This window comes from Mesocricetus auratus, unplaced genomic scaffold (genome assembly GCF_017639785.1).
Source record: "Mesocricetus auratus isolate SY011 unplaced genomic scaffold, BCM_Maur_2.0 Super-Scaffold_6730, whole genome shotgun sequence".
Classification (NCBI taxonomy): Eukaryota; Metazoa; Chordata; class Mammalia; order Rodentia; family Cricetidae; genus Mesocricetus; species Mesocricetus auratus.
Genome location: NW_024429184.1, coordinates 62,946,825 through 62,972,140, shown reverse-complemented (window position 1 = coordinate 62,972,140; position 25,316 = coordinate 62,946,825). Strand labels below are relative to the sequence as shown.

At 41.2% G+C, this 25,316-nt stretch overlaps 1 protein-coding gene across 2 annotated transcripts in view; it reads right to left on the bottom strand.

Moving 5' to 3' along the window:
* Ncoa2 (nuclear receptor coactivator 2) overlaps positions 1-25,316 on the bottom strand; it is a 228,607-nt gene that overhangs the window by 125,431 nt on the left and 77,860 nt on the right. For both annotated transcript variants that reach the window (XM_040741429.1, XM_040741430.1), the window contains exon 2: positions 22,821-22,874. The gene's annotated coding sequence lies outside the window, so the exon portion shown is untranslated. The remainder of the gene's footprint in view (positions 1-22,820; positions 22,875-25,316) is intronic.

Genomic DNA, 25,316 nt, shown 5'->3' with positions numbered 1-25,316 from the left:
AACTTCTTAAGACCTTGATATACTGAACAATACATTCAAGATGGCAGTTATCTCTGAGAAAGGAAGAAAAGAGAATGGCAAAAGAAACCAACAGAAAAAGAGGTTGAAAAGCATTAGTGTGAGTGTCTGGATTCCCAGTCTGTACAAGTTAAAATCCTGACACTGTCTGTGGTGGTATGTGGAGGTAGAATTTGGGGAAGGTGATGTTAGAGGAGGTTAAAATGGAACAACCAAATTCAGGCAGTGTCATATACTTCAGGAGTTCTCACTCCAAAATGAAAGACAGTGGCTCTTAATAACTACACTAGTATATACTTTATGTATTAATACACTATGAGCCCTGTAATACTTGTGCTTATGTAGTTATTTAATATACATACAGTAAATCTCCCTGCTCCAAACTAATTAGTAACAGGCTCTAGCAAGCCTTCTTGCTCACCCAGGGACTCAGTCTGTTTAGAAGGCCATCTCTACTGCTCTAAAAACACACCTTACCTTTACCAGTCTTCTTACCTCTTCTTTTTCCCCTTTCCATTTCCCAACTCTACCCTGGATAACAAGAGCAAAGTAATCGTCATAAAAATATCACTTGGGTAATGTCACTCATCAGCTCCTGGGATTTAAATATGAGATAGCACCCACAAACTGTAAAGTAAAATAAAAATCTTCCTCATCCCAAATTAAAAGGCCCAAAGCTGGGGAGCTCCAGAAATGGCTCAGTGGTTAAGAGAAGTGACTGCTCTTCCAGAGGACCCAAATTCCCAGCACCCACAGGGCAGCTCATAAATGTCTGTAGCTCCAGTTCCAGGGGACCTGACACCCATGGCAAAACACTAACACACATAGAATAAGAAAGAAAAATTAAAAACAAAACAAGGGAGGAAACAGGAATATTTCAAAAGAAAGGAAGAAAAAGAACTGAGGTTTTAAAAAGGTCCAAAGCTGCAGTTTGCCAACTCTGCATAACTGGCTCTCGCTAATCACGCTGCTTTGCCGGTTCCCACCCTTCTCAGGGCATGCTGTGCTTCTGGCTTCAAACGTCACTCTGCCAGTTTAAAACAAAAGGTCGTTTTAAAATCAATTGTTGAAACTGAATCCTATCATTTCCATATAATACTTTAGAAAGTATTTTCTTTATTTCAGTCTTCTTTATTTCAGTCTTTGGCCCTGTGTGTGTGTGGGGCACACATAAAGACAGACATAAAAACTGACAGGCAGCTGGAGGGTAGAGGTAGGAAGAGAGTTCAAGGCCTATCTGTACTGTATTGCAAGACCCTGTCTTAAAATGGAAACAATTACCCTCAACACATCCATAAAATGACAATTTAATGGCAAGTTATGCTAAGTTCATTCTTGTGGCTCTATGGAAACATCTATGTAATAACTTAAGGTTGCTACACGTTAGCAGATTAAAAAAAATACATGCATGCATATTCACTGAAAGCCAATCACTAGTTGTGCCAGATTTAATAGCTATTGTTTTTATTGGATACTAGCAATTAATGGAAATATTTTATTTATTAAAAACAATTAGGGAAACAGCCTGACTTGTTAAAGGGAGACAAGGAAAGCCAGAACCTGGACTGGAGTCGCAGCAGTGTCAATTGGTGCCTGACAACCTGAAAATCATTTAGCAGGTCCAGGCCCTCACATTAAAGTATGAGATCCTCAGAGAATCCCAGCTCTAGAACAAAGATGCTCAGAGGCATGGTGGATAATATGACCATAGCTGCCATGTAGTGTCACTGGCTGCCGTGGGACACTGGACTCTTTGGTGGATGTCACGACCTAATGCCTGAGAGTATGCTCAGAACTGTTCCACTGTCCCTGTCTGTGCCTACTTGCTATACAGATTGATAATATTTTTCTTCAAAAATAAGACACTAAAATGAAAAGATTCTGATTTACTATTTTTTGCCAGTATGGTTCCCTGAACTTTTAAAAAGCAACATAATTAGAATGAACTATAAGTGCTCACGAGAAGACCAGCACTTGGTTTTCTGATACATAGAGAAGCCTATGTTGCTATCTGCCCAATCAATAGACACTAACAGTGTCTGATCCAATACACACGCTCCGACTGTTAATAAAAAGACTGCCACTTGGAATCATGTTTGGGTTCTTTTAGCTTGAACACATACCTGTGAGCAATTATAGATGAAGACAACAATGTTGAATAACTACCCCATATTTCTTGAAATTAAAGAATTGCCTAGAGTTTCCAAAGCACATTAAATTAGCAACTGAAATTATCATGAATATACTCTAAGAACCTAATTTGGTTACTTTGTTTGTCATTTTCAACAGAGACGATATATATTGAAAATATATTTGGTCTCATTAAAGAAACAACACATGAGAATGCTTCTCAAACTCTGAAAGCATAGAGAAGCTGACTCTTCCAAATACCCAGATTCCAGCCAGGAGGAAGAAAAGGTGAGTGACAGGTCTGCCATGTCTTTTATTTACCAGAAAATAATCACATCAAAGAAATGGAGCAAGACAGGCCCAGTGCTACAGCGCTGTAGAGGACCCTGTGTTTATTAATATTAGTTATCCCTTGTCCCAGCTGACTGAGCAATCTCTCTAATGGGTACCCTGGTACAAATCTGATACTGTGCTTATGTGAAGGCTCTGCAGTAGGCTGTCAGTGTTTGCTCTCTTTTTCCTTTGTGTTTGCTAATGGGGAAACCGAGAAGTTCTTTTTTAAAAATTATTTAAGGACTAGGAATGTATCTCCATGAAAGAAGGGTATTTACACAGAATGCCTGTAGGCTTAGGTTAAAAAAAAACTACAACAAAAACTTTAATAAACAAAGAGTTTGAGGGAACAATTTTCAGAGTTGTAAGTTACTAAAGACTGCTACAGGTGGACTTGGCTGAATGTGATTAAAAGCTTTTCTGAATTTACAGGTTTCTACATCTGAAGCAGGAAGAGCATCATGCCAGGCTCTGCTAGGGGCTTTAGAATACCTAAGTCACAGACAGCAGAGTGACCAGATCCTAACTACTACTGCTGCTATAAACAGACATGCATTTACAAAGGAGCGGGGCCTCATGGGTCACATGCCTCTGAGCCAAGTACGTTCCATGCCTACAACTCAGTGTTTGCCAAGGTCAGAACAATGCACATCAGACCAGTCGACTTGTCCCTGTTCCTGAATGGCACTGACTAGGGATGGAAGCTCTGAGCCAAAACCTTTCACTTTCCACTGAAAATACTTTCTATAGGGAAAAAGAAAACAGAGTATTTAGCAAGCTGAAGTAAGGGACGAGAAGATTGTAGATAATTTGTACAAACATAATCACAGAAAGAAATACCAGAAAGAACATCGTTACGGTCAACTGATTGCCAAATGTGGGCATTTACACACAGACAAGCCCTTTTCTGTGTTTGAAGTGTGTTTTCCTGAGCAGTTTTGGCATCTCTCAAACACTAAGCCTCTTAACTTTCCTCCCATCTTTAAATTGCCTTAAACCTTCAACACTAGCATTCTGCTACAGGCACAGACACGGCTGAAATGCATTGATTCATCCTGGAAGGAGGGATGTTTACAGAAATTCTGCCAGATTCTGTCAAAGTAAAGTACATGCTTCGACATGAAAACCCTACCCCTCCTCCAGATGTCCTGAGCAGTGTCTAGTTCACCTTCATGTCTACACTGCAGCACTTCCCTTCATTCTTCTCCATCAGTTTTCTGTTTACATCATCACCCCTCCCCCTTTGATAAGAGTAATTCTACAAGGCTAAAGCAATTTTTTTTCTGACCACAGATTTAATGCAGCAGTCTCCTAAGTGACTGCTCTGCAGGCAGAGAGGTCTTTTCTTCCAGCACCTGACATCTGCCACAAGGGTCAGATTACACCCGCCAGATGAGGGACCAAGGCAAAGGAAAAGTGGCTGATGAGGTCGCTGGAATACTTCATATGACAAACTTGGACAAAAGAATACCATGTCAGAACACGAAAATGAATGTAAATGTTCACAAAAGGAACTTTTCTTTTCCCAAATAAATTTTCTGTGGAGCTGTAAAACAATCATCTATTTATTATTTAAGCTACAGAGGTGAATTGATAACTAATAACATAACAATTTAATATTTGCAATGAAAAAACAAGCAAACACTTTATGACCCCACTGTCTTTAGGAAGCTATCTCAACTCCCTCAGAAATAATAAGAGTGAAATTTGTTAATTACAAATCAAATTACATACTGTATGCCACTACTATTGCTTTTCATAAAGATAACAACTTTATCTTTGGTAATTCAAATGTTAAAACTAATTTGCGAACTGCCTTTAACTGAGTGTTCATAATCAGAGGTTCTTTCAAGGGACAAAAACGCTGCCCTTCTGGTTTTTAAGTGATGGTGGAGCGGCTTAGGACAGTCAGCACACATCTCAGAGGTCTAAGACTAAATGCTTTCTAAGTTGTAACTTTGTACCAAAACCAACTTGCCAGGGAAGAATTTGACTCATGCAACAATACATTCTTATAAAACACCATTTTTCTTTTCCTGTCAAAGAACCCGGATCCAACTTCACCGAACTGAAAGAGCAGTTTCCAGGAGTGAGAGTGTAAGCTGATGGTGACGGCTGGGAAGCTCAGGGCCACTGCATGCTAACCCTGCATTCTGTAGGTGCTTTACACAGTAGTTGTCAGCTAATTAACAATCACATAATTCTTTTTCCTCCATGCCACCTTTAAAATTTTCTCTGAACAACTTTAGAGTCTTGTAAATTTGCTCAACTAGCCCTAAGTTTCAATCCATTTCATACCTGTACTATGACTCTAACTTGCAATCTAATTCTGTTTCGCAAAAAGAGTTGAGAATTTCCCTCACCTAAACCTGATTTTTTAATATAGCAGGCACTCTAAGACTTGCTCACTAATCCAACAATCCACATAACAGAGGTTGGAAGTGTGTTATCTGCAGGCCCAGCCTGTCCTGACTGCCAGTGCCAGTGCACTCCTACTTAGCCAGCTCTGAGCTAGCATGGTGGCTCTAGGGACCTTGATTCAGATTTGGGCTGGAAGGTGTATGACATCCCCAGACCAAAGACTCAGTTATGAACATAAAAACTACCATGTATTATAAGGTCCAGGATGCTGGGCAGTAGTGGCACACACCTTTAAATAACTCCAGCGGCAGGCAGATCTCTGAGTTCCAGGCCAGCCTGATTTACATTAAGTTTCAGGAAAGCTAGGGCTAAGCAGAGAAACACTCTCTGAAAAATAAATAAATACATACATACATACATACATACATACATACATACATAAATAAATCGATGAATCAATCAAAGCTCAGGATGAGGCAGGGCATGGTGGTGCACACCTTAGTCCCAGGACTCAGTTGAGGGCAAGTGAGTTTGAGGTCAGTCTGTTTTTTCCCTTAAGAGTCCCAGGCCTGCCAGAGCTACATAAAGAGTCCCAAACCAGCCTAGTATACATAGAGTCCCAGACCTGCCTGGGCTACATAGAGAGATGCTTTCTCACGAAGAAGAATAAAAACCTACACTGTCTAAACAAATAGGCATTCTCACCCACTCTTAATGATTTTAATGCACAGATTGCCTAAATTTCAAATGTAAGTATAAATATGGCATTTTCTTAAATCCTCTTATTCTAGTTTTATTTCTTTCATTTTCAGTTGTCAAATTTCACTTGCCAACAATTATTCACAGGAAATTTCCAGTAAAATAAAATTGCCACCGTAAATTCAGAGGACTAATGGGAAGGCATCAGAGAGAAAACAGTGCTTACAAAGGAAGAGGAGCACACTCCGCTGCAGCCAGAGAGGAACTTACAAAGTGCACACACGACAGAGTGCATGAACTTAAATCTTCGTTTCAGTCCACCAGGGAGACTTAATTATGCAAAGGAACCCTGCAGAGAATACTGGATAGTCCGGGTGCTCCTGAGTGATACACATCATCAGCGTCCACTTCGATTTATACCAAACGATATGGAGGTTTGACCTACAGAGCAGTAGTCTAAGTTAAGGAAAAAAGCAGGCTAGCCAAAGAGCAAGTTCAGCAGAGGAAATAATGAAAATTTGAAAAAAAAAACTCTAATTAGCAGACACATAGACTTAAGACAAAATTTCCCTTACTGATTAATTAGAACCACAACACAGAGACTAGATCCTAAGGGGCAGTTCTAGAGAACTACCCCGAGACTGATATTAGTAACAGCAGCATATATGCTTTATGATGAAAACCCACAGAGAACCTGCACTGTAGACACACTTCGATTCATATGCTTAAACAGCAAAACTTGTGAAAATTCAAAGTTGTGTGGCTACTGTTATTGCTAAAATATTCTGGGGAAAAAAAACATGCCAACTCTGTGCAAAATAATTGACCTCTGCATCCATTTAAAATCCAGGGTAAAATAGTGACTAAAGACAGTTCTGTCTCTTTCTATTAACCTGACTGTCAGACACATAGTTTAGCATTTAGCTAACTTTAATGGAAGAATTTCACAATGTACTCAGAGAACACCTGTTTCTTCTGCCAGGCGAGGGTTCTCTCCTGTGAAAGGGATATGCCTAAATTAAATGAGTAGGAAGAAAGGAATTAAGAAAGAAATTTAGGACAGGACCCATTATAGAACTGCAATTAAAAGGTTGAGGAGGAGAGGAAATTCCCAGGAAACACAGATATCCTCCAGACTCTGAGACAGGACTGGATGGGAGACTGGAGAGGTTAGCTGTAACGATCAGCGAATTTAAAGGGTTTAAGACAGAATCAAAACACTACAGCCAAGACTTCAGGACAGTAGATGTGAACTCACCAGTCACTTTAAAAAGCAGGTAGGAAAGTGAGATGGCCTCGCCTGGTGATGTAAGTTTAGAAATGTCTTCACAAAATTGTCCTCTGACGTCCACCAGGCATGCACAAGCACATACGACATGCATACAGACCTCCAACAACAATAACTGTTTTAAGACCCAGAGGCATCATCCACATCTACCCCCATGAAGTTCTGAATCGCCTTTTAAATTTTATTACCTCACACATTGCTGTCTCATTTTGCGAGCAAAATAATCTTAAAACTGAAAGCAAATAATAAAACAAACTAAAGCCAAAACACTATCTTAAAAATACTTTTTAATTTTTTTTCTGTTCCAATCGACAAATAATCTATCCCCTCTTATCTAACCTTCAAAATCAGTTTAAAATTTCTTAGTCATTTTTTCTGTAAAGATAACCAATTGTCTAAATTGTGCAGTTAGTTGAAACCAACCTTGAATTTTGTTTAAATGTTAAACCATATATTAAAATAAAATCTTCATTCTAAAATCCTTGATTTTTTTTCTTTTGTCTTGAGTGGCATTCATTGGTAACATTAACAACAGAGCTGCAAGCAAGAGACCTGAATAAAAACATTTGATCTACAATGTGCTCCCACAAATGCTAATTTTAGGTCACATCTATAAGTGGTAAATATTTTATGTTGCTGTGTTAATTATTAGGAGATACTGCCCATTTCAACAGCTATGTCACAATTTACCTTTTCTCTTATGCTTCCATTATTTCCTCACTGACATTCTGACAGATTCTATATGTGGGATTCTACCATGCAGGTTTTTCATCCCTAAATAAATTGGAGCTGACTTTGCTTCAGATTATTTCTTTTATAACTTTACTGATATATAACACACATGCCATACAATTTACCACTTAAAATGCACAATCCAGTGAGTTCTGTACAACTGACATCACAGTCAATTTTATAGCATCTCCAATATAACAGAAGGAATCTCATGCCATCAACACCATCTCAGCGCTAGGCAGCTATTCCATTACTTTCTCTTAACACAGGTTTGTCCTCCATGGGCATTTTGTAACAAATGGAATTATCACCAAACATGTGACTGTCAGACTAGCTTCATTAGTACATGTAATGCTTTTGAGACGTATCAATTTTATAGTACATATCATTTTATTTCTTTTTATTGATGAATAATATTCCATTGATGTTTGTAGCACATTGATCCATTCCTGTTTTCACTTTGGACCTATTTTGAATAATGCTATTATGAAAATTACCACAATCATCGTTGTCAAGATAGAAAAATCTACTAATTAGCTTTGGAGATTACGATGATCTAGATCACAGGAAATTGGATAGTCAAGGAAACAAAGACAGATATTTCACAGGAGGTGGAACAATTGCCGTCCAGCCTGCACATTCATATCTAACTCACATCAACAACTCTGAGCAAAACTACACCCCACCCTACCCCTACATTTGTCCTCTTGGTTCTCATCACCACCTGGAACACCTTGCTTCCATCAGTGGATTAACGTAATGACAACCATTGCTAGAGCAGCATCCTAGCCCTGTGAGTACAGAATCCCTAAAGCTGTCACCTGCAATAGGTAAAATAATAAAATTCAGCATCAGCATTTACAACGGAGAGTCTCTGGAAGCCATGGGAATTCATGGCTTACCTCCATCTTCAGACATCTCTATAGGTAAATAAGGCTCTAGGTAATCAGTTTGGTTGAAGGGTCAGGTTTTGTATATAGAATTCTTCCCAATTATATATCAAGCTGTAAGAAAATTGGTTCAGCCTTAAGACATCAACCACATCCCTTATGGATGAAGAAAACAGGGCAGAATCAGTTTTACTAAATAAATTGTTTGTGGGTTGTTAAAAATTAGGATTTGTCTAAGCTTTTCCAGAAAAGTATTGAAGTTGTGATGACTCTGTGCTCTGGGTGACTGGTAAACAAGAGGGATAAATGTAAGATGAACAACAATCAGAAAATCAGACATTCATGAAGCATCCACACTGCACAGCCTTAGGGCTTTCCTTCCAGTTAGTTATTCTGTACAGACAACTTCCCAATCCTTATGTCCAGGCTCCTTCTTCTAAACACGGCTTCAGTATCAGTGGTTAGCAGCTTCTCACTGCAATGGGTCCGAGGGGCCAGTATGACCATGTGGAAGGGCAGCCACCCAAAATGAGAGCATTTGGGGGATAGGGAAGCAGGAAGTAGAGGTGGCTCATTTGCTGGTGTCCTAGCCCTGAAAAGTTGTAAGAAAGATGCTACTAGTCATCATGAGTCAGCCCTTACACCTTGAAAACAATGTATTAGAAATCCAAGTACAAAGACTGCCAGGTGCTAAGTGAGGAGTGTGGCTCTCTCTTGTGCTCTGGTGTCACACAGTTGGTGATTCAGGAGACATATAGGTCAACAGGAGGGACCTCAGAAAGTCTCTTATCTCACCTGAGAGGTCATCGCAGCTCCAACAGATGCCAACAGCAAAGAAACGGCCGCAAGTACCAGAGGCTGCCAAGCCAAGAGCAGCGTGTCCCCTCCCCATGGGCCTGCCTGCCTTTCACCATGTGCCGCCCATTGCCAGGGTCACTAGAGCACATGTTGCAGAGCACTAACTTCAGTTTGAGACTGTCATAACTGACAATCAGCACACAGCAGAGCCCTGCAATCAGCAAACACTTTGATACAGAAAGTCATAGAGACCCGAGACATACCCCAAACTAAGGTTCACTTTTTACTTAATTTTTCATTTAAGTTATTAAATTATTTAAATACTCATCATTTAAATTATTTTATCATTTGAAGCCATCTTAATATAAATTACCATAATCTCCTATCTTGCTAAGTTTAACATTCTAAAATAATTTCCTATTTATGACTCGAGGGCTTAGAATGCTTAGGTCTGGTTCTGAATATACACTACTACTATGAGCTAGTATGAGGCTGTATGGGTTAGGAGTGCATAGGGAATGCTTATCAAGCCCCAAACAAGGCAGAGTACAGATCTGTTTTCTAGATTTCCTTCATGACACAGCTGTTAAGAGCATTGGCTGCTCTTCCAGAGGACCTGGGTTCAGTTCCTGGCACCCACACAGTACTCACAAGCTTCTGCAGCTCCATTTTTGATGCCCTCTTCTGACTTCCATGGCCCATGAATACACATGATATACAGACATACATGCTGGTAAAACAGGTATATATGTATTTTAAAAAGAAGAGTAATAACCATTCTAGCAAAGCTAGGCAGTTGAGTCACCTATGTAGGTGAGGGAACCAAACTCAGGCCCTCTACATAAGTTTCTAAGTATTGACAACTGGCAACAAAGGCTGGGCACTGAGAATGCAATTGGAGAAAACAGACCAGCTGCCCTGAAGGGTCCTGGTTCCTGGGATACATCAAGATTTTCTTGAGTGACCAGCCACACTGTGGTTCAGCATCAAAACTGGTGTTTTCAAAAACCAAGAAGAGGAGTCCCAGGGATCTGAAGTAAAAGACAAGGCTACCAGGAAACTTAAAGTCTGCACATACGTGCATCACCCTTAGGGAGACAACAGCTACACTACATCATCCTTTACACTCCACTCTTAAGCACACATGTTTAATTGTTCGGACAGAGTTGAGTCATCTGATAAGTTTTGAGAACAAGTGAAGAGTCATGGTGTATTATCAATGCTGTCTTTCAGATTCTGACACGTTTATGCAGGCAAAATGTACAAGATTCAAAGCCATCAGCATAAGACTGGGCTGGTGAACTTTTAATATCAACTGGCACCCCGAACAGTAAACGAGGCATCAAGAGAATCCCCCCTGTCTAATTGACAGGTGCATCAAATGGTAACATGTGACCAAATGATAACAAATATATTACTGGTATTTGTTTGACTTCTATTCTTCCCACCAAAGGTTACTATCACAAATTTAGAAAGTAAAATGTTCAAAACCATCCCCTTTTTAGAGAAGTCACAGTGCTCTCCATAACACCCACACTACCAGATGACCATCATCCCCACCAGGTGACCACCATCCCCATCAGGTGACCATCATCCCCACCAGGTGACCATCATCCCCACCAGGTGACCATCATCCTTACCAAGTGACCATCAAGACCAATGCCCCTCTTACACTACAGGGTCACCAGAAAGATTATGAAACATATCTTACAATTCAAATGGCCACCTGCAGGATCTTCTGGTTACTGTATATGGCTGCTATTATACCTATTTATCTATCCCTCAGAGCTTGGGGACTATGCTTTCAAGTGAGAAACCCCAGGTAGGTACAAATTTAAAAATGTTTTCATTTGTTGTTTTCTTATTTCTGTTTCTTACCATAAAGAGGTATGACCAGGAATAAGCAGACAGAAGGGAGTCACAAAGAAATACATATTAAAAGGAAACACAGAAATACTCAGTGACTCTCAAAAGCAAGCCCAGAACTGGTTTTTCAGGTTAGAACCACACTTTGAAGGTCTGTGGCTCTCACATTTCATCAGTTCTTAAGAGGTTTGGAAAGGAAAGAATTTCAGGGGAAGGGATCACAGCCCTCAGCCACCCTGTCCCATCTTTCTTGTCTTTGGGAAGATCACTAAGACTTAATCTGCAGCTAACATGTCTTCCTTAAGTGGTGACAGGTAAGGATGGATGTGTTGGTCAACAAAGGCTGCTGCTAAGTGTCATTAGATTGTTACTCTAGAAAGAAGTTTGTCTCAGCCCTCTGACAGCCCATTTAAGACAACAAGGAGGGTGTGATTAAGTATAAACTGCTCGTCTAACAGGTAGAGCAGAGCTAAGAACAATCACTGGTGCATTATCTGAACCTTTTGAAATATATTTAACCTGGATAAACAGGTGACTAGGAAGGCTAGCCTAAAGTTGGTGTCACAGATAATGGTGGCTGGAGGTAAGCATCCCAAGGGATGTTCAACCAAAGTGCACTCCACTATTCATCCATGTGGCATGGCCTATGCCTTCCACAAGAAGCTTCTCCTGGCAGCTCCCATTTGCAAAAAACCTTGTCAGTTTCCTGGCCAGTCATTGTTTGTGCCTCAACTAGAGTCATCGCCACAGTTATGTCACCTGCAATCTATTAACGCACTTTATATTCTTATTTACAAATTTAAAAGGACTTGAGAGCTTTAACTACCATGGATTACAATATAAAGATTCAAAGTCAACCAGTAATTCAGAAATGGCATGAATTATTGAGACACTGAAAGAATGTTATGAATCTACTTGAAATGGTTTTAAAGGAAAAGAGACAGAAATGGCAGCTGTAAGTCAATAAATTCAGGTGGGAAGTGAAAGTAGCCCTTCTGTCTAGGATGAATACTATGGCTATACCACAGCTCTATCCACAGCCCAACCACTACCCACTGGATAGTACAACTCAAGAAACAGAAGATGGGTTAAATGGTGTAATTTTCTTATCCAGTGTAAAAGGACATCTGTAAAGAGAGTGTAATACAAAATGTACATAAATCAATTTAGGCTTTTCAAATTAATCAAAAGGATTCTCCAGTTATTTTAACATAACACAAACAGCTTGCACAGACATGGAACAACTTGAGGGAATAGGTTCTCACGCCTTCAAAGTGGATTCTGGGAGTGGGAGCCTATCAGACTCAGCAGCAAGAGCCCTTACCATCAGAGCCATCTTGCCAGCCCTAAACATTTAAAAACTAAAAGCTGAAATCTTTCTTTGAATTGAAGATTTCCTTCTCTGGGCAAGAGGCCTGTGTAGATTTCTGATGATATGACGTCTAAGACATGCCTTTAAAGTATTTCTCATTAAGTAAAAACATGCTGGACTTTGCTTGGAGACAAGGTCTCATGTAGCTAGATTGACCGTGAACCATCAAGTGGAGGATGGCCTTGAACTCTTGATCTTCCTGTCTCCAGGTCCTAAGTTATGGGGTTAAAGACTGTCACCACCCAATTTATGAAGTGTTTGTTGGGGATCAAACCTGGGGCTTGTACATGCTAGGCAAACAGTCTACCAACTATATAACCCATAAATAGGTACATCTCGCATAAGTCCCTAGCTCTAAAGTTGTTTGTAAACAGAAGAATATGAAAATAAGTTGAGCTAGTATCCACCTTTCAAAATCTGAAAACAAAACAACTGTTAAGAGAAGATCTGAGAAAACCCATTAAAAGAATCCTCTGTGTAGTATCACTTGAATTGTACCTCCTTCACTAATGACTGATAGGGAGTCCACCTTCTCAAACAGCCACAGTATAGCAAGCCGGCAAACAGGCACTAAAGCGGAGGAAGGGCATACACAAAGCCGGCCTGAAATCTGGAAATGTACTTTGCCAGTGGAAGATTGAGTGGATGTGGAGCCAGCCAGCTCTTTCCATCTACCTTTCCATGGGTCCCAGAGATGGAACCTGGGTCATCGAGACTGAATACTAAGCCGCCCTATCTGCTACACCACCTCACAGGAACTGGCCTGAGTTTGTTCTTTTGTTTCTCCTCTCAGGAGCCAAACATCTCAAAATTGATCTTAATTCATCCTCTAAGTAGCTGGTGAACTTGAGTACATCACTGGACGGTCATTTAACCTACTTCATTTTCTCGCTTTAAAATGGGCTCACTGGCCCACATGGGCTAATTAATCCCTGCATTCAGGAAGCAGAGACAGGCAGATATATCCATGAATTGAAGGCCAATCTGGCTCATATATCAAGTTCCAGGCCAGCCAGGCATTCACAGGAAGATCTGTCTCAAAAACAAAACCAAAGCAAACAAACAAAAACATAAGATCAGAATAGTGACACACGGGTTTCTTCTGCTGATGGTCTGGGCTGATCTGAAAGACCTGAGGACACCATCTGGTTCAGTGTCCATGGGCTACTCTCTACTCCACTGCATTGTGAGTGAAATAGCCTAGCACTCTATTGCTAGTACGTGCCTTCTCCTCATGTCTCTGCACTGAAACTTCAGTGTTGACAGCTCTGACAAACTATCAAACATAAGTAAATATGCATTTAAGTAACTTTAGCATACACATGTTAATTTGCACTCATATCCTACTCCTGGGGCTCTCATTATTAATCTTTTACAATACAGTTATGTTATTTTAGATAAAATAAGTTTATATTTAAGGAAATAAGGAACTAAAGCTATGCAGCATATGTGGGCAGCTGTAATAATAATGCCCCATAAATGAGCAAGGAGACGGCAGATCTTCAAGGACATGCTGTTCTATGTAGAGACACTTGAGGTTCCCAGGCTTTCCCATCCTCCAGTCATTCTCCGACTTGTAGCACAAGGCAGAGACAGCGCCTCTGTAACTGTTACAAGATTAATCTGATGAGGACAAGTTGCAGGACACACAATTCTGCTACTTCACCACCTAAGCCACCACCCAGGATGTAAAGCTGAGTGTTTTCAAATAAAGCTAATCAGCCTCTGCTTCAAAGAAGATTCAGATGGAATCCAAATACACTGCACACTCTGACACAGAGAATTATCCAGTTTCAGTTGACACAGTACATGTGAAGGCCAAGAGCAGAATCTTGCCAAAAGTAACAGTAAGTGTTTGTTTTTTCCTCTCTCTTTTCTCTCTGTCTTCCTATGTAGCCTGTATCTGTGTCTGCTTCAAAACATCTGTGAACACTTTAATACCTCTGGAAAGCTCATGGGGATATAAAAACACACCAGGTATGTTATTCTCACCATCAGTTCTTAGAACCCTGGAAAAAATAAGAAGAGGCTTTATCAACAGAGATGTCTGTCAAAATAATGACTCAATTAAAAGGAACCCAAGCTAGAAATATCATGAGCCAAAGATACCAAATTAGTTAGAATGACATACATCTATATTTCTCATATACACACCTTCCCTAAACTGCAAAAGGATCAAGAGGTAAGGCCAAAACATCTGGCTTTTGATAAGCAGTCTTATGGCTCTGGGACTGAGGAAAGCCACTGTGGCACAACAGCAGGGTTTTTATTTTGCTTTTAAATAAAAAGCAAGGAAAACCATACTAAACATGCACTATGGGTTAACACAACAATGAACTGGTGTTTTGGAGCTGTTACAAATGCATTTAAAAGATGACATTATCTCACAAGGCTTATTTCCTAAAGTGAGAACCTGCCTGGATGTAGTGACTCATGCCTTTACCCCAGCACTCAGAGGTAGAGATAGGCAGGTTTCTGTGAGTTCAAGGCCAGTCTGGTCTACACAGTGAGACCTTGTCTCAAACTGAAACCCAAGAGCCTGACTTGGATATATGTTTCCATGAGTGAGTTTAGATATTAGAAACTGGTGTTAAATGAGGAGTATTTTATGAAGTTTTATATATACTTCCAAGTAGCGGCCCCATTAATTAAGGAAGATGCACAATAAAGAAAAACTGAGTTCTCCTGAAGCATTCCCAGAGGAAATCCAGATCCTGCTGGGTCAGTGAGGCAAAATCTACCACTGAATGTTAATAAGACACTCACAGAATAAGATTTGTCTAGTACATAACCATCTTGAAATCAAACAAGTTTCATAGTTCTGTCCTTTTCAAACATAATAATGTAAGTCACTAAAATAGTTTTAAAATATACTTTAAGACTATCTTCTATCTTCATATTCCATTTTATGATCCAGGAAACAGAAATTATTTCCTGAACTAATAAAACTGCCAGATAAAAGAATTACTAACCCAGATCAAACAGCTTTCTTAATGAAAGGGAAGCTGAGACAGGGGCTCCCTAGCCTCCACTCCCCTTGCACGAGCCACCAAGTCAACCATTAGAATGACATCACTACCTAAGAAGTGCTTTCAGAGTTGAGATGAAGGCCTCAAGTCTCACTGCTTCTGGGTAGTGGGCAGTGCAGGCAGGTTTACTACCGGATTCCTGCACATCCGCCACTGACACCAGTCAGGCTGTTGTTCAGGCTGCCTGTTCGTTCACAGAAAATAAGCTGGGAGTCTGTGACACTTGAGTCCCTTATGCTGAGATCACACAATTGTCAGTGACTGTCTTCTTGTGGGCCATTTATCTAAATGGCACCCAGAATGCCAATACTGTTGAATTGAAGGAAACAAAATCCTCAAATGAGTCAATGTGACTCCTCTCAAAAGCAGCTGAGATAAGCATGTCTGTAGACTCTGGTACTACCAAGCAGCTTGCTCAGAGCCATGCCACCATGAGACCCTTCCACTGTACTTCAGCATTTAAACACGCTCACTGCTCACTCAATCCTGTATGCACACTTCCTGCTTTGCCCCCTTTGCACACCCCCACATAAGAATGGAGATGTAGAGCTATGATTAGACATAATAATAATACTAGTAGTAGTAGTAGTAATAGGAATAAACACAACCAAAAAAATTGTAAAGACCACTCAGTCTTACAATAACTGTGTGAAGAAATGCTTTCTTTCCCCTTTGATCTAGGTGTTATAAGCAGCTCGGGTTAGCATGAATGGAAGTGTTCAATAGAGGAAGCCAGGTTCAAACTCTTTTACCTTAATGGCATCTAGAAAGGTCAGCTGACTCCTGCCTGGGAAAAAGTATATATCTGGCATGTTCCTTCCAAGGGGAAAGGACAGCAGAGCTAGTTATCATAATTAAGCCAGCTGTAATCTCAGACGTATTGCTAACCTGAGGCCATCCTGGGCTGAATCTAGTGAGTTTCAGTATAGCCTGGGCTATTGTCCTGAAAAAAGAAAAGTAGGAATTTGTCTGAAGAAGTAAGCAAGCAGGCAAGCATCCTATTTACTGGCTCAGATCAAAGGTCAAGGTGTGGAAAACCCCATGGCAGTCATGATAAGGTTCCCACAGACCTTCCTTGAAGACAAAAACATCCTGACAAGAACACATGTGGATTAAAATTTCAGGACCACAAAGGGGAGGGGGGTAGAAGCCTTTTACCCAGACAGAACAGCTCTGGCTCACCTCTGGGAACAACTGCAGGGCTGAGCCTATGTTCCTCGAGATGTCCAAGTCCAACCCCCAATTGCACACAGCACATGTGCTCCCTTTTAATTTGTCTAAGGCACAACACCTCCACCAACAAAAGCCATGGTACAAAACACCGATTTTAAAAGTCGTACTCACCTTTAAAATATCTCTAAAGTGAAATGAAGTTCTCTTCTACTCCAAAAACAACTGCCTTACTCACTCTTAATGAGAATAGGCTAAGAAGCTTAAGGCACTTGTCATCAAGACTGGTGACCTGAGTTCATTCCCAGGACCTGAGAACTGACTCGCAAAAATTGTCCTCTGACCTCTACACACATAATGTATATATGTACATAAATACATACCACATACATACATACTCAAGTAAATGTAATTTTTTAAATTAGAAATGAGTTTTAAAATTCTGTTACTCTAAAATTTATTTTTCCTCGACTTTAAATGAACCATAAACACCAGGTTCTTTCACATTTTGGCATACTATGTATACTGACACCTTTCTGCTCTATCCACACGGAAATGTCAAGCCCCACACTGTCCTTCCTACCCCACCCAAAGTACCATACCCCGGCTTAAGAGGCAGGTGGCCTCAGAGGCACGCCCTGCAAACTCTCTAAACACAAAGTAGTGGGCAGTGCTTTGCCCTCCAGTGATCAAGACTTGGAGTAGGTCTGACAGAGAATTCAGAAATCACTTTTTTCCCTCACTAACAAGATCAGGGACTAGAGACATAGCTGAGTGCTAGATGCAGGCTGAGCACTCAGTCTTCGTACCATACACAGACAACACAGAAACAACAAATTCAACCAGAAAACAGTGTCTGCCAACAGCTCAATCAGTTTTATGCCTGCAACACATGCATAAAGAGCCAGGTATGGATGCCTGGCCACACGTGAAGGGTGGGTTTGACCACATACGTCTCTAGAGTCCCAGCATGTGACTGAAGGACCCCCCCCCCCCAGAGCTTGCTGGCCGGCTAGCCAGCCCTGTCCTATATCTACACACAGACACAGACACAGACACAGACACAGACACACACACACACACACACACACACACACACACACACACACACACACACACACACGCACACCCTAACCCATTGTAAATAGCCACTGAAAAAGATAACCATGACTAACCTTTACAATCATGAGTGCACACCTGCATGAGAGCCTGTGTGGGCACACACACAGATATACACACCAGTAAGAGAACGAAAAGAAACGGGGGCAGGGGGTGGGTAAAGAGGAGAAGGAGTGTAGCTAAACTTGCACTGATGCTCCTGTGCTGTCAATGTCTGATGACCGTTCTTTCTACTTTCCCTGCGCTTCCACTGGCACCATCAAATAAACATTATCCGGGAGGAGGGAAGGTCAAGGGACGCCTGGCTTAGGGAAAGAAATGTGAAGTGAGAAAGGAGCGTTGTGATATCAAATGAAGCCAATCTCTTCTCACTGATGCGGATGCAGGGAAGAGTGGAAAGCAGAAGAAGAAAAACCCCTTAAAAACTAGCCTGTCGAAATTCCCAACTGACTGTGTCAAAAGTAACAATTTCTATCACTCCAAATGGTCAGAGGTGTGGCTCGGGGGCATACATCTTCCACGCTAAAGATCCTGGCTTCCATGCCCAGCCCAACAAACAAAAAAACTAAATGTTCCAACTCACCAGTGAGCCTGTGCTATGAGCTGAATCATCCTTTCCACATGTTCAGCATGAAAGTGGGTCCCATGGGGTTCAATTCTACTCCAAATGCTTAAATGTAAAAACACTCCTTCTCTCTAGGTTGCAGTGCTGTCCATGTTATCATTTAAAGAAAATATCCTAACAGCAGCGATACAATTAAACATGACCGTACTTTCCTGCAGCAAGTCTTTGTGGGACTGTACAATTCTCAGTTAAATTCAGTGTCTAACTAACAAAGATCTCCTCTCATCAATGAACAAAGGTGATTCATGTGAAAGGTACCTTCTGTCATGTCATATCCAATATGGTCACATTTTGTTTTATGCTTAGGTATGTTTAGTGTAATTTTTGTATTCAGTGTTTAGTGTGTAGGGTGTCCTGGCACCATGTAGCAAGCACTACTCTTAACTGCACAGTGGAGAAATTCTCTCCATACATTAGTGCTGAAGCACTAGGCTGCCTGAATATGCACATACAATTCTTAACCTGCACACACAACTATCTTCAGCATAAAAACAACCAACTTGCAAATAAACCCACCATCCATATAAACTCCAACTCTCTGGAGCAAAGGGGAAATGACATTTTAAAGCTCAACTGCCAGGCAGACTCACTAACACTCGATGTTTGAGCAACAATGCTAAGTAAGCTTTATTAGCTGACGTTAAAGATGCTTAACGTGTGAGGCAGGCCTGGACATGCTGCACTTGCTATAGATTAAGCATCACAGTTGGTCTGCTAAAGAAAATTTGCCTTTTAAATTCAAACTAAGGAATTCTCCATTCCATCCATTTAGAACTGAAATTTTCATTTACACTCATAGATACAACCTCATCAGAATGTTTAGGAAAATACGATTTATCAAGTTTTCTAAAACCTAAGGTATATTGAACCAAGCTGCCATTAAGAACATTTTGTTCACATTATTATATGAGCTATTCAGACCTGAAAATGAACTAAGTGGGGGGAGCTAAAGGTTGCCTAAATATGTTCTATCTCAACACTACACCAGCTCCCTAACAACATAAGTCATCACATGTTCCTTCTGGGGAAATCATTCACTTGTGTAAAGATTGCAAGATAATATCTGACTTTCTGTAGCACAGTCTAAGCAGCCTACTTCTGTGATAAAACAGAGAGAGTGACAGAGGAAACCCAAGTCAGTTTCAGAAACATCTACAATTCTATTTAAAAGTATGTTTCCCAAAGACATGTTACCTGGAAGCAAACAGAAGGGAACTTCAACCAAAGGAGTTACTTTTAGAGCCTGGAAGAAACTGACCCCTCCAGGAGCAAAGCCTCCATCCATGTCCATCAGCTGTGGGTCTGCAGCTCGGGACATTGGAAGGGCACTTTCCAAAATCAATTATCCCAGTGTTTCAGTCTTATCAACCAGGTAAGAAATCCCTTACCTGGTGCTCTTCCATGTACAGTATTAAAGGAACAGAGTTCATTACAATGTAGTAATCCTGGTTCAGAATACACCTCCAAAACAGAGCTAGAGCACTGAGCAGTCAATACTGATGTGGGGCTGGTGGTGTGAGTGCAGAGAGCAGCCCAAATGCATGCATGTGTGTTTTATTAAACCCTAAGCCTTCAGCCAAACCACTTTATCTTCGAGACAGGGTTTCTCTGTGAAACAGCCCTGGCTGTCCTGGAACTCGCTCCGTAGACCAGGCTGCCCTTGAACTCACAGGGATCTGCCTCCCAAATGCTGGGATTAAAGGCATGCACCACTACTGCACAGCCTATTTTAGGATTTTTAATAGCAAGAGCTCAAGCTTCGGGAAGACTAATGTCTAATCTGTCCTCCAAGCCAAGTAGTGAGGCAAACTCACAACTGGAGGCTGAATGCCCACAGATGACAGGGATTAAATACTATCCGGACAATTCGGAAGCATGACCATTTGCATATACAGATGGTCCATCAGAGGTGGGAGCTTGTCATGAGCATTAGTCAACATGATGGAGATAATTACAACTCTCTAATGGGACAGGTGAATGCTCACAGTCACCTGGGGTTTTATTTCCCTCAGTCCTGAGATGACAGGCAGCTCCCCCACTACATTTTTTAAGGCAAAAGTTCTAAATAATTTTATAGTCACTATATCTCATATATTATCTCACTGAGTTACATCTCCAGCTATTGTGAGTACTTGCATACATGTGAGTTTACACACATGTGGTTTTTTTTGTTTTGTTTTTTGTTTTGTTGTTGAGTGCTAGGGACTTTTTTTTTTTTGAGACAGAGTAGAGTCAGGTATAGAGGCTAGCCTTGAACTCGTGCAGCTAAAGATGGTTTTGAACTTCAGATCCTACTCCTTCTGCTTCTAGCTCCCCCCACACACCCTCACACCTCCCCACCCTACCCTCAGAAGAGTACTGATGTTATAGGCATGTACCACCATGCCTAGCTATTTTGCTATATTTATATAGGAAAGGCAATTAATTTCCCCAGTAAGGCACAGATGCTACCTATAATCTAAAATGTCTAAGGGAGAAAGAATGCCAATTCCTAACATACCGTGTTTACAAAAGAAAACAAGGGGCCCCTGTGGCTGCGTCCCATGTCCCTGACTGCCTAAGTCTGGAACAAAAGTCCCATTGTAAGGCTTTTACCACTAATGCAGTCACTAATTCTCATGTGGGTCACCATGTTTCACAGTGTGAAATGAAGGGGACAGATTAAAAGTGAGGACTAGTTAAGAAAATGTAGGTAAAGTAATGTCTGGTCTTCAAATTAATTTAAGTCCTCAAATATGAATGTAATTTTATATATTACACTTATTGCCACAGATATGAGAATCACCAGGGCTGTTTAGGCAGAAATGGAACTCCATGGTTAGGATCATGATATGTCCTTGGAAAAGTCACTTAACCTCTAGGACCTTCGTTATCTGCTAATCCAATATAACCAGAAAACAGTTGTATGTGCCTGAAGAGACAGTCTACAGAGCTGTGGACAGAATCACTGGAGTCTGTAAGAAGGTGTGAATCAGGAGCAGTATACAACATCTAATATTTTACTTGCATAGAAGCAACAATGAAGGTCATAGTTCTTTTCAAAAGAGGAAAAGTAACTCTTGCAGGAGTAGCAGTAAATACTGCATGCAAAGCAAAAGCAAAACAGGGGTCTTCCAGGAAACTCAGCAGCTAAGGGTGGGCTGCTCATCCTGACAAGCAGCGTTTGAGTCCTAGGGACCGCATGATGGGAGAAAAGAACCAACTCCTGCAGGTTATCACTGACCTCCATAAGCATCCAGTGTAGCATGTACACACCCACACAACAGTAAAACAAGACAGAACCTGACAGAAACAAATAATATCTCAGACCCTTAAAGAAAAGTGCTGTGAGCACAAGGAGATGGGCATCAACTTCTACTATCACATCAACAGTCATTGACAGCGAGTGCCAACATTAATACACAAGGCAGGAAAAGGAACAAACTTACTTCCCAAGCTGGGGACAGAACAGGAAGTATTGTAAATCCAGTGACAGATAGTAGAAAAGATTTAACTTACCTGATTTTCAGAGATCAAAATCTGGTATCACATATACACCTAACATGTTAAGTTGATTAGGAAAATACTACACTTTCAAGGTGTGTATGCTTTATCCTAAGAAGCACAGAGCACTTACAAAGTAAGTGGGAATCAGAGGCCTTATCCTCTGGATTTTCCCCTGGTCAACCATCTTTGAATGACCATGTTAAATTTCCATTTCATTAAGAGCCTTATGCACACAGTACAGATTATATTCATTTTCTACTTTGCACTTACAGATGCACAGTCCAAAGACTCAATCTAAGTGCACTGAGATAACTCCCAATCATCTAACTGCCTTCACTCAGCCTTGACTACACGGCAGCCAGTGTTCTAAGGACTAAGGATGCGACTCAGAACAGACCCAGTCCCAATGCTAAGGAAGCTTAAGTTCTCAGAGGTTAATAAATATCATCAACACACAATACGGATGCCTATGAGAGTCACTGGCAAAAGAGGTCAAGAACAGTATTTCACAGCACCTGTCCACTAAGACAGACTTGCTGCCAAAATCTATAGCAATTATTCTTTTCTTGTACATTATGCCAGTTTAATAAGAAGTAAACACTATTACCACTCAAATATCTCACATATAAAAATAAGCAAAAACATTTTCCAGGCTCTGAAGTTAAAATTTAGCAAACAGAAACTCAGCACCAATAAAGACAGACAGACACAAGGTGTTTCACCTTCAAATGTTACTTCAACACGTTCATAAAGAACTTTCACAGCAAAAACATGCAGGAAAATAGGTAAGTTTTATTTTCTTTTTATTTACCTTCGTCTTATTTACTTACTCCTTTTCTAGTATTTCATATAATTTAAAATACTTAACCTTACTGATAGACTGCAGATTACACCATTCCCTCACCTGTGCCTGTACACAGTGCAGATCTATTCATCTGAAGCCAAGTCCAGGAGGAATCTGCAATATGAACAAATAAACACCATCAGTGAAGACGCGGGATCTTGCTGGGCTCCTCAGAGCACTAAAATTTTTACAGCTGATGCATACTTAATATTTGTTCATCGCTCCCAGTGCACAAGTGACACTCACTAGTGGTACAGTGAGCCACGAGCAGAACCAGCGTGGCATCGTTCTCCTTGGAAGGCACAGTCCAAAGGGCACAGGGAACATTTCCCTGGGAATGACAGGGCATCTACAAGTTTTCAGTTCTCACAGCCACATTTCAATTGCCATCGAATGGCCAGCTCTCCCCACCAGGCTCAAGATGGTCACTGCAGTGGTGGCCCTGGCTACCCATTACCACCTTATAGTTCTAGGACGAGCACAGGGCCTGCACACTATATCGTACATGTTTTACGAGCAAACAAATGCTTATAGTTTACCAATACAGAACCTTTGAAAGGCTTAAAATCACTGCTCAATAAGGCAATAATTTTTAGATTAAAAAAACATAATTCTCCAACTTGAAAAAAATATTTGTAAAGATATCTAAGAAGACAAAGTTGGTACACAAACAGCTAAATACCACCTGAAAAGAGGTTTGTGTCTAGAAAGCACAAAGAACAACTACCACTCATTAATAAGATGAATAACTTAGTTTTTAAAAAATAATTTTGAAAAATTATGTGTGGGGCTGGAAAGATGGCCCAGGAGTTAAGAGACTGGCTGCTATTGTGGAGGCCCTTGGGCACCTCACATGGCAGCTCACAATTGTCCTTAACTACAGTTACAGGAGATTCAAGGCCCTCTTCTGACATACACATAGTACACATACATATATGCAAGTAAAATATTCACATGCATGAGGTAAAAATAAATCCTTAAAAGGAAGCTTTAAAATGCATGCATGTGTGTGTCCATGCCATATACATGTAGGCATTGTGAGACACTTGATGGGTGCTAGCATCTGAACTCCAGGCCTCTGCAAAGCAGCAGGTAGGTTCTCTCCAGCCTGCTAATCTGATTTCTTAGAAGAAGCAAAATACTTGTTCGCTCACCATTATGGTTTGGGTCTTACAAGACCCAACTACTTTTAACCACCCGGCCCCCAGGCCCTGCTCTGTCTGTGTGTGTGTGCAAAGCAGCCACAGAAGGACATGGAGCCCTTCCCTCTTCCTCTGTCCCTGCCTGCCTTATCCCTTCAGTTGAGGACAGGTTTCTCCCTGAACTGCAAGCTCCTGCTTTTCAGCTAGGCCGGCAGCCCCCTCACCCACCATTCCCTAGGCTGGGGTCACAGACACAAATGCATAGCAGCTTGTTAACAGCTCCATGGTCAAGCTGGAGGCCTTGCAGTTATGCAGCAAGTGTCTCAGGTGCTGAGCCAGCTCTCTAGCTCTTATTCCAACTTTTAAAAACCACTAAAGTTCCTAAGTGATTCACACACACACACACACACACACACACACACACACACACAGTGGCTGATTTCTGCAAGTATATTCTTTGTCCCTGCTCTATCAGCTAGAGAAAGGTAGTTCTAATATAGATGGTTTGCAGGTTAAGCACCAGGACTAAGCCTTTTCCATGCACAGTCCGCTAGGGACATGGGAACAAATAGGGTGAGGGACAGTATCTTCTTTTGTGTTGCTAATAAGTGATTATAAACAGATCTAGAGGAAACAAAGGAAGTTGGGGAAAAGAATGAAGTGACCAAAGGGTACTTTAATTAGCCTGGAGAGGTGAACAGAGGCCATACTTTATTTTTTGTGTCAAAAGAAAGCCTCGGCAGCACTAGCAGCTATTGCTCACTGCGAGCTTATTGGGTGAGCACTGGGTAGAAGGCATCACCTGTGTTCCCATTCAATCTGTCCCCTACGGCAGGCGCTCAGCCACAAGCCCATGCAGACCCGAGGCCTGCCTGGGGAGCAAAGTCCAGATGCAGAGCTCATGGCTGGCAAGGCTGGCCACATGCACACTGCATGGCCTTCACACCGGGGTGTTCATGGGACGTCACTGGTTTGATCCCTGAAAGCAGCCTTCTTGGGATTTATGTCATGTTAATAAGAACAGCAAAAGCACATGATCTCCATACTGTGAAGAGACTGTGGTGGTATTTTTTCCCTGAGTCCTGTTTCATGTCATTTTCTCAAGTAATGTTGCCACCAATCAAAGGAAGCCATTTCCTATATGACAGACGAGTGCATGAGTGAAACCGTGTTGCTCCACCTGAGCCAACTCTCTGCATTTCTGACATACACCAGAGAAGCCAGCACTGGCTACTTAGAAGAGATGAGTGGCTGACCGACCAAAGGGAGCCATGCAAAGCCACCCTGCATGCTCCCACAGAGGATCTTAGACTGGCCCCTGTTAAGCTAGCAAGGCCCTGTCATCACGCCAGGCAAGTAGGCTGGCAAATACTGAGGATCCACGGGGACAGAGAGAGCTCTAACAGCTTCAGTC